Below are 12,961 nucleotides of genomic sequence, written 5' to 3' on the forward strand. Positions count from 1 at the left end.
GCACGCCCGCCTGACCCGGCCCCACCTAACCCGGTGCCCCACCATCCACTCCTCCCGACCTCCCCCCTCTTCCCCTTTTCTCCCTTCCCTTTCTTCTGTTCCTTCTTTTCTATTCTCTCTCCTCTTTATTCCTTTCTTATCACACGGACGACTTCCTTTGTATCAATGTACCATTGACCTGGCTGCAGTGTAACGCGCCCGAACCCGGACACACCAGACGACCCCCCGCACACCGGACGCTCCTAGGACCTCTTACGGAGGTACCCAGACGGAGGTGGCTGTGTGCTCGGATGACGTGGCGCTTCCCATGTGGCCTTCAACCACATGTATATAAACACAGCCTAAGTGGGAACTGAGAAGCAACCTTCTTCTCACATTTCCCACTTTAGTCTTAGTGGCCAGGGACCCTTGTCTGCTTCGGGCCCGTTGCTACGCGTGCCCGCGTCATACCTACCGGACCCTCAGCCTCGGGCGATACACCCGGGCGCTCTCGACCCCGGGTCGGTCCCTGACAGTATACAAAGAATAAAGAACAAATAAAGAAAGTGCTGTAGGAGAAATAACGGTCACACTATGGAAACCCATTATAGAAATATGCCAGATAAATCACAAAACCCCATACGACAAGTAGATATGAGAAAATAGAAGAACCTGAATTTTTACGAAATTTTACAAATTATTATGACTACATATGATAAATTGGAAGAAAGAAAATTAGCAAAAATACTTCAAGCTTAGCATCAACAAGACGGAATTCTCGGGGGAATTTATAGCAAATATTAAACAAAGAATTAGGACAATCGACCAAGATTTGACTATAAAAACAACCAGAGAACCTCCACAGCAACTACTTTCCCACGCCTGCACACATAGCTGAGGATGGAAGTACCACGGAACAAGGATTCCTTAGGAACTAATGCAAAATTCAAAGTCGTGTTTATAATAGGAAATGTAGATGTCTCCCAAATGGACCCGATGAAAGTAATTACAGGGAAAACTACCCATAAACGATGGAGATATGACCAAAACTCTCGGGAAATGAGGACAACGTTTAAAAGCCAAGCGCAAAGAACAAGCAGTAACGACCGAGACAAGCTTGATAGCTCATTAGAAAGGAAGGGATCTAATCTTAATTCACCCAAATTTTCATAATAAAAGGATCACGCATCAATGAGATACCCAATAACGGGAAGAGTGACATCAAAAGTCTGGGCTCAGGGAAAAGATGACGTTTACGTAGGATCCATATTTAAAACACACAACGAAATTTACACGGAAATTATGATAAATAGGAAACTATAGTTATGCAAATTTTCAGCCCAAACGGTCCAGCCGTTGTGAAGTTATACCAATGACGGGAATATAGAAATCTGTCAGGGCACATACCCTGACTAGCCTGGACCCGAGCCCGCATCCGGACCCGCGTCCACCCGCTGCGCTTCCCACATCCGTGCACACTCCGTGTGCCACATGTTCCGGGCCCGGTTCCCACCCCTCCATGTCACTTCCGGGTATCCCCGGAAGTTTGCCTGATATTGTGGCCACTGTGGGAAGATGAGAAGTTAGCTTCCTTCTCATCTTCTTACCCACAGTAGGTTGTGCCCTGGATAGGGCTGGTTACACCTCAGGGCTGTGGACCATAGGGGAGGGTCATGGGGACCCAGGAGTTGTCCCCTGACAAAATCCGCATCATGTTTAAAGACATGTGAGGGTGGCGATGCAAAGGGAACTGGCCGTCGGAACTGAGATCTGCACTTCGGCAGATCGCGAAGACCAATTTCCGTCCAAATAAGGAAGACTCCGGTCAAAACAAAGCACAGAAAGTACAAAACAACCTTAGATCATGAGGGAAAAATCTGAAATAAATCACGGAAGCCCATATAAAGGATACAAACACCCGCGCATACCATAAATCCCAAACAATTAAACAGAAATGGTGCCCACATACAAACGACTATGGGAACGATGCATGTGATTACCAAATGTGCGCGCAAACTTTTGCTAACTCGACGAATACCCAGAAATAAAACACAACTTTAGTACCATTGGAAAGGTGGGAATAAATGGAAATTTATGATACCGAGAACGTGAAAAACCATTCAGAAATGAATGAGATACAAGGACATGAAGTTAGGAACCTGAAAACGCGTGGGAAGACAGCTTCTAGAGGTCCAGAGCCCCAAATAAAATACATAAAAATATGATATCTACGAGGACGACCTACTATAACAACGAACAATACATATGGAGGACTAGGATGCAATAATACAAAGGGGAATCAGGGCAGATGGATGAAATCCACGAAAACCACTAAACTACAACAGACCATGGTGGGAATTTTAGGGAACGATATACCAATGAAGTGGAGAGCTATAATACATTCGTTTGAGCAATTCTTGACTACTAGCAACTTTTTCTTTCGGTTTTAAACCTGAATAATTCACTCATTTATCATTTCAAGTCTCATTTCAACTAAATGTTACTGGATAAAAATAGAATAAATCAGCTGAAGGTCTCAGCGCAGCCGTATGCATAGTAATGCGAAGTTTGAATTCAGAATGACCAAGTCATAGCGAACTTAATGGTAAATATGAGGAATTTGAAATAGAAAACTGCGACAAATGCAGTGCAGTCAAGTTCTAATTAACTATTAAAATAGCTTAGGCGAGGAAGGACAATAAGGATTCTAGGTGCAGTCTGACCACAGTAGAGCTGCAGTTCAGTGCAGCAGAGCGCAGTAGAACTATAGCGTGAAATTTTCATTTTTTATTCAGTTTGAGGAAAATACACTGTAAATAAATCCTGTAAATACAAGGTAGAGCATGAAAAAGGAAGGCGACCCAAAGAGTATAAAAGGGAGACCCTTTCTGCGACCTTTCACCCCCTCAGAGAAGTAAGAAAATAGAGTATTATTTTTCTCAAGCATTTCTGGTTGTCACTCCAGCGTGAAAAAGTGATATACAGTTAAGATTGCCACTGTAGTAAAAGGCAGCAATTAAGGAGAGAAATATTAAGTAGATATTTCAACAGGAGAGCTGGTTAACACTCCAGATTTCAAAGTGTAAACACAAAACAGTTATTTTGCTACTGTTAAAACAAGCAATAAAATAAGACAAAAATAAAACAAACTCAAGGGACACTCCAGACACAATCTAAATCATTAACTGAGTAGAATCTTTGAAACTTCACCAAGTAGAAGATTTAATTCAAGTTAAAATCCAAATTAAACGATCCTACACAGAATTACACCCAGACAAATTGAGAAATTACAATAGAGGAACAGCTCCACAGGGCTTTATCTGTAAGTCAATTCTCAGAAACTTTTAGACTAACCCATAAAATAGAATTAGCCAAAACACTCGGATTGGTACTATAATTACAACAAATATTACTAGTACACTTCCCCATCCTAACTAAAGAACCAGGGAACAGCTTGGTGGTGGTCTCGTTTGAACCTCCCAACTGACCTTCCTTCGTTCTCTCCTTCAGCGCACATCACCACTCTACCACCCATCCCTTACATGCTCCCTGGCTGAACACCTATAAGGTCATGCTTGACTTCGGCAAGCATGTAGTTCATGTATTTGGAGGGGAAATCCCTTCCTTCAACATTCCTACTGAACAATCATTTGTCTCGACAGGATGACAGGCCTGATGGAAACAGATAGGACTAATCAAAAGGGATAGTCCAAATACTACAAGCAACCATGTGACAGTTGCTGCAAGTTCACAGCAAATGTGACTTGAAAAGGCGAAGAGTACTTTGCCACCCACACAGCCCTCTAGGGAGGAGGAACACCCTGAGGGTGTTTTTGCTCTAAAAAACGTCGCATCTGAAGCATCTGGGGATGCTTTATCCTTCCTGTTGGGCTGGCCTGACCCAAAGTCTGGCCTATTACCGGATTGTCCACACTTGGAACATCGTCAGATGACTGATGATGCCTTTAAACCCCTCCACAAGTGGTGGAGGGATAGATACAATGATGTGATGGTGCCAGCACCTGAGGTATTACCCCCCTTTTGGGAGGTAAATCACAGGATCAACTTGATCAATCCTGATAAACAATATCATGAATGAAGGTTGGCAAGGGTTGTTTCAATGTCCATCCCCATCCTTTCAAGTGGGGGATGGGGGAGTGGCAGTCCCGAGTGCATTAGCTGCAATGGGAGGATCAGGTTGGATACCCTCTCCATCAGGAGGGGGTGGTTCTGGAGCAATTGGGGCACCTAGAGGCACTCCTGTGGGAACAAATCATTATGATCCACCATCATACTTTTGTTTGTAGCCTCAATGACTATGGGATCAGGCCCTGCAGATGGGCCTGGAGGGTCTCCAGGGTCTGGAGGGGGCAAGGTCGATGTGCCTGGTTCTGGCACATCTTTTGTGTTTGCATCGGGTGGCTTGTCTATAGGCAGCACTGGATCTGGTGCCTGCTGACCCAACACATCTGGGACAGGATCACCTCCTGTCAACACCTCTTTGGGGTCATCCCCAGGTGTAAGGGATGGTCCTTCTGCCTGGGTATCGACCTCACCACATGCAGAGAGGTGTGGTGTGGCTCCAGCCTGATTAGGACTGGAATTAGATGCCAAGGGTGCATCTAACGGCTCAGCCTGACAGGAGCTGAGCTGGCTGTTTCCAGCCATGGGTTTTGGCACAGGAGTGCGCTGAAGGAGAGAACGAAGGAAGGTCAGTTGGGAGGTTCAAACGAGACCACCACCAAGCTGTTCCCTGGTTCTTTAGTTAGGATGGGGAAGTGTACTAGTGTTATTTATTGTAAATAAAGTACCAATCCGAGTGTTTTGGCTAATTCTATTTTTATGGGTTAGTTTTAAAGTTCCTGGGAATTGACTTACAGATAAACCGAGCCCTGCGGAGCTGTTTCTTTATTGAAATTTATTAATTTGTCTAGGTGTAATTCTGTGTAGCGTTGTTTAATTTGGATTTAAACTTGAATTTAATCTTCTACTTGGTGAAGTTTCAAAGATTCTATTCAGTTAATGAATTTGGATGGTGTCTGGAGTGTCCCTTGAGTTCGTTTTATTTTTGTCTTTATTTTATCGCTTGTTTTAACAGTAGCAAAATAACTGTTTTGTGTTTACACTTTGAAATCTGGAGTGTTAACCAGCTCTCCTGTTGAAATATCTACTTAATATTTCTCTCCTTATTTGCTGCCTTTTACTACAGTGGCAATCTTAACTGTATATCACTTTTTCGCACTGGAGTGACAACCAGAAATGCTTGAGAAAAATAATACTCTATTTTCTTACTTCTCTAAGGGGGGCGAAAAGTCGCAGAAAGGGTCTCCCTTTTTATACTCCTTGGGTCGCCTTCCTTTTTCACGCTCTACCTTCTATTTACAGGATTTATTTACAGTGTATTTTTCTCAAACTGAATAAAAAGTGAAATTTTCACGCTATAGTTCCACTGCGCTTTGCTGCGCTGAACTGCGGCTCTACTGCGGTCAGACTGCACCTGGAATCCTTATTGTCCTTCCTCGCCTAAGCTATTTTAATGGTTAATTAGAATTTGTCTGTGCCGCATTTGCCGCAGTTCCCTATTTCAAATTCCCCATATTTCCCATTAAGTTCGCTATGACTCGGTCATACTGAATTCAAACCTCGCATTACTATGCGTGCGACTGTGCTGAGACCTTCAGCTGATTTATTCCAATTTTATTTAGTGACATTTAGTTAAAATGAGACTGAAATGATAAATGAGTGAATTATTCAGGTTTAAAACTGAAAGAAAAAGTTGCTAGTAATCAAGAATTACTCAAACGAATGTGTTATAGCTCTCTACTTCATTAGAACATCGTTCCCTAAAATTCCCGCCATGGTCCGTCGTAGTTTAGTAGTTTTCGTGAATTTCGTTCATATTCCCTGATTCCCCTTTGTATTATCACATCCTAATCCTCCATATGTATTGTTCGTTGTTATAGTAGGTCGTCCTCGAAGATATCATATTTTTATGTATTTTATTTAGGGCTCTAGACCTCTTGAAGCTGTCTTCCCGCGTGTTTTCAGGTTTCTAACTTCATGTCCTTGTATCTCATTCATTTCTGGATGTTTTCTCACGTTCTTGGTATCATAAATTTTCATTTATTCCCACCTTTCCAATGGTACTAAGGTTGTGTCCTATTTCCCTGTATTCGTTGAGTTAGCAAAGTTTCGCGTGCACATTCGGTAATCACGTGCATCGTTCCCATAGTTGTTCGTATGCGGGAGCCGTTTTTGTTTAGTTGTTCGGGATTTATGATATGCGCGGGTGTTTATTTCTTTCATATGGGCTTCTGTGATTTATTTCAGATTTTTCCCTCATGATCTAAGGTTGTTTTGCACTTTTCGTGCTTTGTTTTGACCGGGCTCTTCCTTATTTGGACGGAAATTGGTCTTCGCGATCTGCCGAAGTGCGGATCTCGGTTCCGACGGCCGGTTCCCTGCGCATCGCCACCCTCACGTGTCATTACACATGATGCGGATTCCTATATTCCTGTCATGGGTATAACTTCACAACGGCTGGACCGTTTGGGCTGAGAATTTGCATAACTATAGTTTCCTATTTTTCATAATTTCCGTGTAAATTTCGTTGTATGTTTTAATTATGGATCCTACGCAATCATCGTCTTGTCCCTGAGCTCGGACTTTTGATGTCGCTATTCCCGTTATTGGATTTCTCATTAACGCATGATCCTTTTATTATGGAAATTTGGGAGGATCAAGAGTAGATCCTTTCCTTTCTAATGGGCTATCAAGCTTGTCTCGGTCGTTACTAGTTAATCTTCGCGCTTGCTTTTTAGACATTGTCCTCGTTTTGCAGGAGTTTTAGTCATATCTCCGTCGTTTATGGGTAGTTTCCCCTGTAATTACTCTCATTGGTTCCGTTTGGGTGACATCTACATTTCCTATTATAAACACGACTTTGACTTTTGCATTAGTTCCTGAGGAATCTTTGTTCCGTGGTACTTCCATCCTTGCTACGTGTGCGGACGTGGGAAAGTAGTTTCCGTGGAGGTTCTCTGATTATTTTTATAGTCAAATCTTGGTCGATTGTCCTAATTCTTGGTTTAATATTTGCTATAAATTCCCCCGAGAATTCCGTCTCGTTGATGGTAAGCTTGAAGTATTTTTGTTATTTTTCTTTCTTTCGATTTATCGTGTATAGTCATAATAATTCGTAAAAATTCGTAAAATTCGTTAAAATTCAGGTCCTTCTATGTTCTCATATCTACTTGTCGTATGAGGTTTTTGTGATTTATCTGGCATATTTCCATAATGGGTTTCCATAGTGTGGCCGTTATTTCTCCTACAGCGCATAGACCTATTGACCTTCCATGGAGCAGAAGGTGTCCCAGCTACCCTTCTAGGTCTCATTCGAAGGTCTGGCAGGTTTGAGATCAGCACGTATCGATGTCAATCAAGAAGCAGTGAAGTTGAAAAGAACTCACCAAGCATAAAAAACTGTAAGATGGATAGTAATCACAGGTAGTATCTGAAGAAATTCAACACTGCTAGCGCTATAGACTTATGTCATGAATTCAACTGAGGTAAACCAGGTGACTGGACAAATGACATAAAATGGACAAGCCTGGTATCGAACCCAGGACCTCTAGCGTGCATCCATACACTACTCGCCCATTATGCCAGGGAGGTTACTCCATCCCTGATGGTTATTCCAACAGTATCTACCCAAAGCATGTAGCTTAGTCATGTTGAGGGCCTGGTTCCCAGTCCATCAAAGATGTATGCTGTAATAAGCTGTAATTTTCAATGGGGGAGTAGATAGGCTGGAGAGCTGTTTCTACACCCCACACCACTTTATATACAAGAGTGAATGTACACCAAAGTCGGCATACACATGCAGCTTTGTAAACAATAGACAAGCATGCAAAGGTGTGCTGTTACAATAACTTAAATGAATTGTATATACAAGAATAATCTATTTGAACAAGAGATAAAGGAGCATGCATGGCCTCTCCAGGCCTTACAGCCGAGTTTTAAACAGTGTGCTCCTTCCAAGTGATTTCCCTGGGACCTCAGGTATTCTACTAGGGTGTTCCACTGTAAGATACTGCAATTTTGTAAGGAAGGGATGGTGGGTTTATTCTTTGTTATTCCTTGTTGTGCCTGTGTATTTACATATGTATGGTGTGGAGTTGGGTAAAGGGTTCTTGTCATATCCCAGATCTTCCACCTCCCTCCACCCTAGTCCTAGATGACTCTTATAACCTCCACCAGCCCTCGCAATCTCTCTCTGCTGCTGCTGGTCGATGCCAACGATCCTAGGACTACCTCCTCCTTCGACTCTCTTCCACCCTTCCTCTGATCTGTGTCCACATCACCTCCGGAACTCCTACATTGTTCTGGTAAGTTACTAGAGTACTGACAAGCTGTCAGGAACCTCAGGACATACCTCAACTCTCACTCCTCTTTCCGGACCTCCTACTGTTGAAATAACCACCTCAGTATGGTGTAATGGCTGTGCACACTGAGTTCACGATCCAGAGGACTGGAGTTCAATTCCCAGTATGTCCAACTTTTAGGTTTCCCTAAAAGACCACATGCAAATTCCAACATGGTGGACATTCTGCAGAATACACTGAGCACACCCAAATCCAGTTGCTGCCACGTGAGCTGGGCACATGAAGTTAAGCATTAAATTAGCCAGCCTGACAAAGTTTCAGGGGGTGGCTCAGAGCACTAAGGACCCAAATCCAGCTGCTTCAGACCACATGATTACATGTAGGAGATTAGCAGTAAGTCCGGCCTGAATATAAATTCAGGGGGTGACAGCTCACAGGTTGTTGGAACCCTGGTGGTTTGGGTCACATGTGGATCTGGTCAATCCAATGTGAAGGGGGTGTGTTGAAATAACCACCTCAGCCTAACAGGGCATATGGTGTAATGGCTGTGCACACTGAGTTCGCGATCCAGAGGACTGGAGTTCGATTCCCAGTATGTCCAACTTTTAGGTTTCCCTAAAAGACCACATGCAAATTCCAACACCTACCTCCGGACCTCCACTACCATACCTCCACCTCCTTGGACCTCTCTTTCAAAAGGATATGGATCTTGGCCACCTACTTGTTGTTGGTAACCCTCAACTTGTCTATCCATCCACCTTCTTACTTCTGGTCTCCACACCTCCAGCACCTCCAGTCATGTACCTCCAGTACCTCCCCACTCCTACCTTACCTCCAGTCACATTATTCCTTATTGTTTTATCATTTGATATTTTCTACAACCCCAATATTCCAGACTACAACTTCCAGGCTCCAGACTCTTCCAGGCTCCAGACTCTTCCAGACATCTTCCCCTGTAGTTCCCCTGCTCATTCATAGATGGGCCCAGGCCTTACCATTCAGTTGGTCCTAATTCTCTCACTCCACAAACTTCAGACATAACTCAGGCTTTTCACCTATTCTATATTTGTCCTGTGGAGTCTTTCTATTTACTTCTTCTTCCCCTTGGTTACCTTCAGATCCTGTTACCTCTGCTATATGTACATGTGTACAACTCTAGTAAATAGTTCCCCCCAGTTATAATATTAAGTCCTTGAATCCAAACCCCCTACGATGCCTATTGTGCTCTACTCGCCTGCTGCTCCACCTCGAACCAAGAACTGAGTGACAGACACATCTAAAGGTGCCTTGGTATAAACCTGTAAGGCCATGGGGTGCTGGCCTTGGTGACTCCTCAATCCTCAGGCTGTCGAGAACATAGACTGTATGGAGCTAGTATTTCGACAGGGGGGGAGGAGAAGAGCAGAGCTCCTTTTCCCAACCCTGGATGCTATATATGTACATACAAGTGTTTTACATTGTTTAGTTCAAAGATTATTAGAGAATAAAGAATAAAGAATGCATGCAAAGCACGCCTCATCCATCCCCAACAACCATTCCTTACAAAACCCCAACAAATCGCATGACAAACAATTGACCCTTGCTAATGCCTCCATCATTAAGTAGCAAGGGGGGCCTCTGGCCCCCTTCCACTGGTGGCCTCGGTTCCTCCATCACCAGCTCCCCTGACAAATTGGGGACAATGAGGACATAACAGGTGCAGCGCTCCATTCCAAGTCGCTGAAGCCAAGTCCCTTCAACACCCCATCACCCTCGGAGCTCTGCCCCACCCCCAGCCTGTCTCTGACCCACTGTCAGACAACCCAGAACATCGAGCTCCACCAGACACACCTGCCTGGGTAGCAATCGGATCTTCCCCAGGTGGGTTCATGACAGTTCTTTACTGTAAGGAGTGGTAACCCCACCCTTTATTCATTATCTTATTGTATATCTGTCTCGATTTAAACATGTATAAACAATGTATATACAATAACGTGGGAATTTGGGAAAAGGAAGAGAACTCCTTTTCCTCCCCATCATTGATAATTAAAGCTCCATACAGCTCAACTTTATTGACAACCTGAGGATTGAGGAGAACTGGGGTTGGAACCTACACCAATGTCAGGGGACAACTCCTGGGTCCCCATGACCCTCCCCTATGGTCCACAGCCTCTGGTGTACCCAGCCCTATCCAGGGCACAACCTACTGTGGGTAAGGAGATGAGAAGGAAGCTAACTTCTCATCTTCCCACAGTGGCCACCATATCAGGAAAACTTCCGAGGATACCCAGAAGTCACATGAGGGCAGGATCTGGGGCCGGACCATGTGGCACATGGATGTAAGGAGTGGTAACCCCACCCCTTATTTCTTATTGTTTAATGTTTTCATTTCATGGGACTAATCACAGGGCTATGATCAGACCCAACCCAGCTCATGCTGAGGTTTCCTCTGCTCAATCATATCCTGCCACTCCTGTCCTAGCACTGCCCACTCCCCTTTGCCACTCCTACCAATCACGAGTTGCCGTGCAACCTGACTTCTCAATGAGCCTAGGTTTTTGCCTCAGCCATATGCTGGGTGTTCTGGTGTGGATGCACGGAACAGACCACACCAGCAGAGGTACGTACTGAAACTCCCTCACCGCAAGAGTGCTCACAGTTAGTCCAGCCCACACTTATAAAGAGCGCCTGCACCTTTACTTTTCCCCCTCTCTATCACCTAAATTCGTGCCGCTCTCAGTGAGTAGGGCCACTTACTGCTTTGTATCCAAACTCTTACTTGTGTATTATCGCTGCTGCCTCTGCTGCTGCTGCTCTCTTGACTCCCGGAATCGTCCATGCCTGCTCAGTAACTTGGCTTGCTTGTTTTTGCACTTCTAACTGATTCTTCGAATATCTTACGGTCACACATGTCTGAACATGCCCAAGCGCAAGCAACAAGTGGTTCGACGGATCCTGAAGTCTTCACGTTTGGTGGCATCGACTTGGAGTGCATTGCAACCGCACCGTTTGATGATGCACTCCTTGACCAGCTCGACAGTCTCGAATCGGAATACTCAAGTCGTTCAATCGGTCTGCACGGAGCCTATCGACGACTGTGGGAACTCCTCAATGGTGCCGCCGACCTCAGCCATGATCAATGAAGTCAACTCGCAGATCGATATGTCGCCCGATTCGATCAATCCACACAGGCTAGAGAAGAAGCAATCGTTCGTGGAAGTCAGCACCGAATGGACCCCGAGCACTTTGTCCAATCACGAAGCATCAACCGTTCTAACGACCGTACCGCTGCCATCCCTGGTCAAGCTGAATGTACCCTCCCAGCCATTGGAGCCCGCCAACAGCGAGATGATAATGGAGAGGATGAGCGTGGGGGGTCAGCCAAGCGCCCGCAGGAGGTTGACGACGACCATGACGCTCGATATGCATGGAACTGGGACTACCCAGGAGGTAACCGCCCCTGGGATGTCACTGACTTACTTAGCAGCCAACAGAAAACTCGATGCCTGCGAAACATCTACAACCTTGATCCCAAAGCTGCAGTCCGAAGCCTTGCTGCTCACGGACGCCCACCAGCTTTCCCTCACACGCTCTGGCACGACCTCATCTGTGACAAGCACATCGACCTTGCCGCCGTTGTTGAGGACCACAACGCTGTTGCACCCTCATACAAAGACTCTATCGACCTCGGTGGTGGAGCCGAGCTCACGCTTAGTAAGTTCAACTCCAAGGGGAAGGCCAAGATTAGGTCACAAGGGGAATGGATACTGGGCTTCACCAAATATAAGCATGCGCTTCTCTACGCTTACCTGCACCGACAAGAAGAACTTAGCACCTACTACGAGCATATCCTTGACAAGTTCAGCGCCTGCACTAACGAACTCTCTGTCATTAGTTACGACTCAGCCATCCGCAAATTTGTCCAAGAGAGTTACCATCTCTCCTTCACCGACTTCCATCTTTTTGGCGACATCGCCTTCAGACACCTCAGACACCTCGGTGATGTGCCAGGCTCTCTTGGGGACCAATCTCGAGGAAAGGGTAAGCAGGGGAAAAAGACAGGAACCATCCCCATCTGTGGCGAGTTCAACACAAAGAAGGGTTGCTCATATGACCCATGCAAATTCAAACACATCTGTCGGGATTGCCACGGAGACCACCCCTGTTAAGAATGCACAAAGGAACTTGGCCAAAAGACGTCTGCCTGAGGAACCTGGGCTCAGCTTCGCACGTGCTGGGCAATGACCCTGGCACATGTGTTTCATCTTCGGCCGCAATGATCATGGACGTACCCCATCTGCTACATACACAGAAAGTGCACAACCAATTCCATCGGTTCCTCCTGGTGACTATAAATATGGAGACATCTCTGAAACGATCGCTAAGCACCCAGCCTTATTTAAAATTATCATGCCTATCAATGTTGACTGATTTGAGAGTTTGTTAGCGGACCACCCAAACCGTGCGCTTGTCGATTCCATGTGTTATGGATTACGACATGGATTGTGGCCTTTTGCAGACATGGATGACCCCAAGTTGCAACCGGGGGGTGTAGTTGCACGCCTCTCTGGTTTACCCAACCTAGATGATGAATTGATCGAGTTTCTCAGGCAGCAACG

General features: G+C 45.2%; 1 non-coding gene across 1 annotated transcript; it reads left to right on the forward strand.

The window, feature by feature from the left end:
• Positions 1–8,890: 8,890 nt before the first annotated feature.
• On the forward strand, positions 8,891–8,964 carry EI90DRAFT_t324. The gene has a single exon. It is a non-coding gene; the product is annotated as a tRNA-Ala (tRNA).
• The last annotated feature ends 3,997 nt before the right edge of the window (positions 8,965–12,961 follow it).

The sequence above is a fragment of the Cantharellus anzutake genome (assembly GCF_015039405.1).
Source record: "Cantharellus anzutake strain C23 chromosome Unknown EI90scaffold_251, whole genome shotgun sequence".
NCBI lineage: Eukaryota > Fungi > Basidiomycota > Agaricomycetes > Cantharellales > Hydnaceae > Cantharellus > Cantharellus anzutake.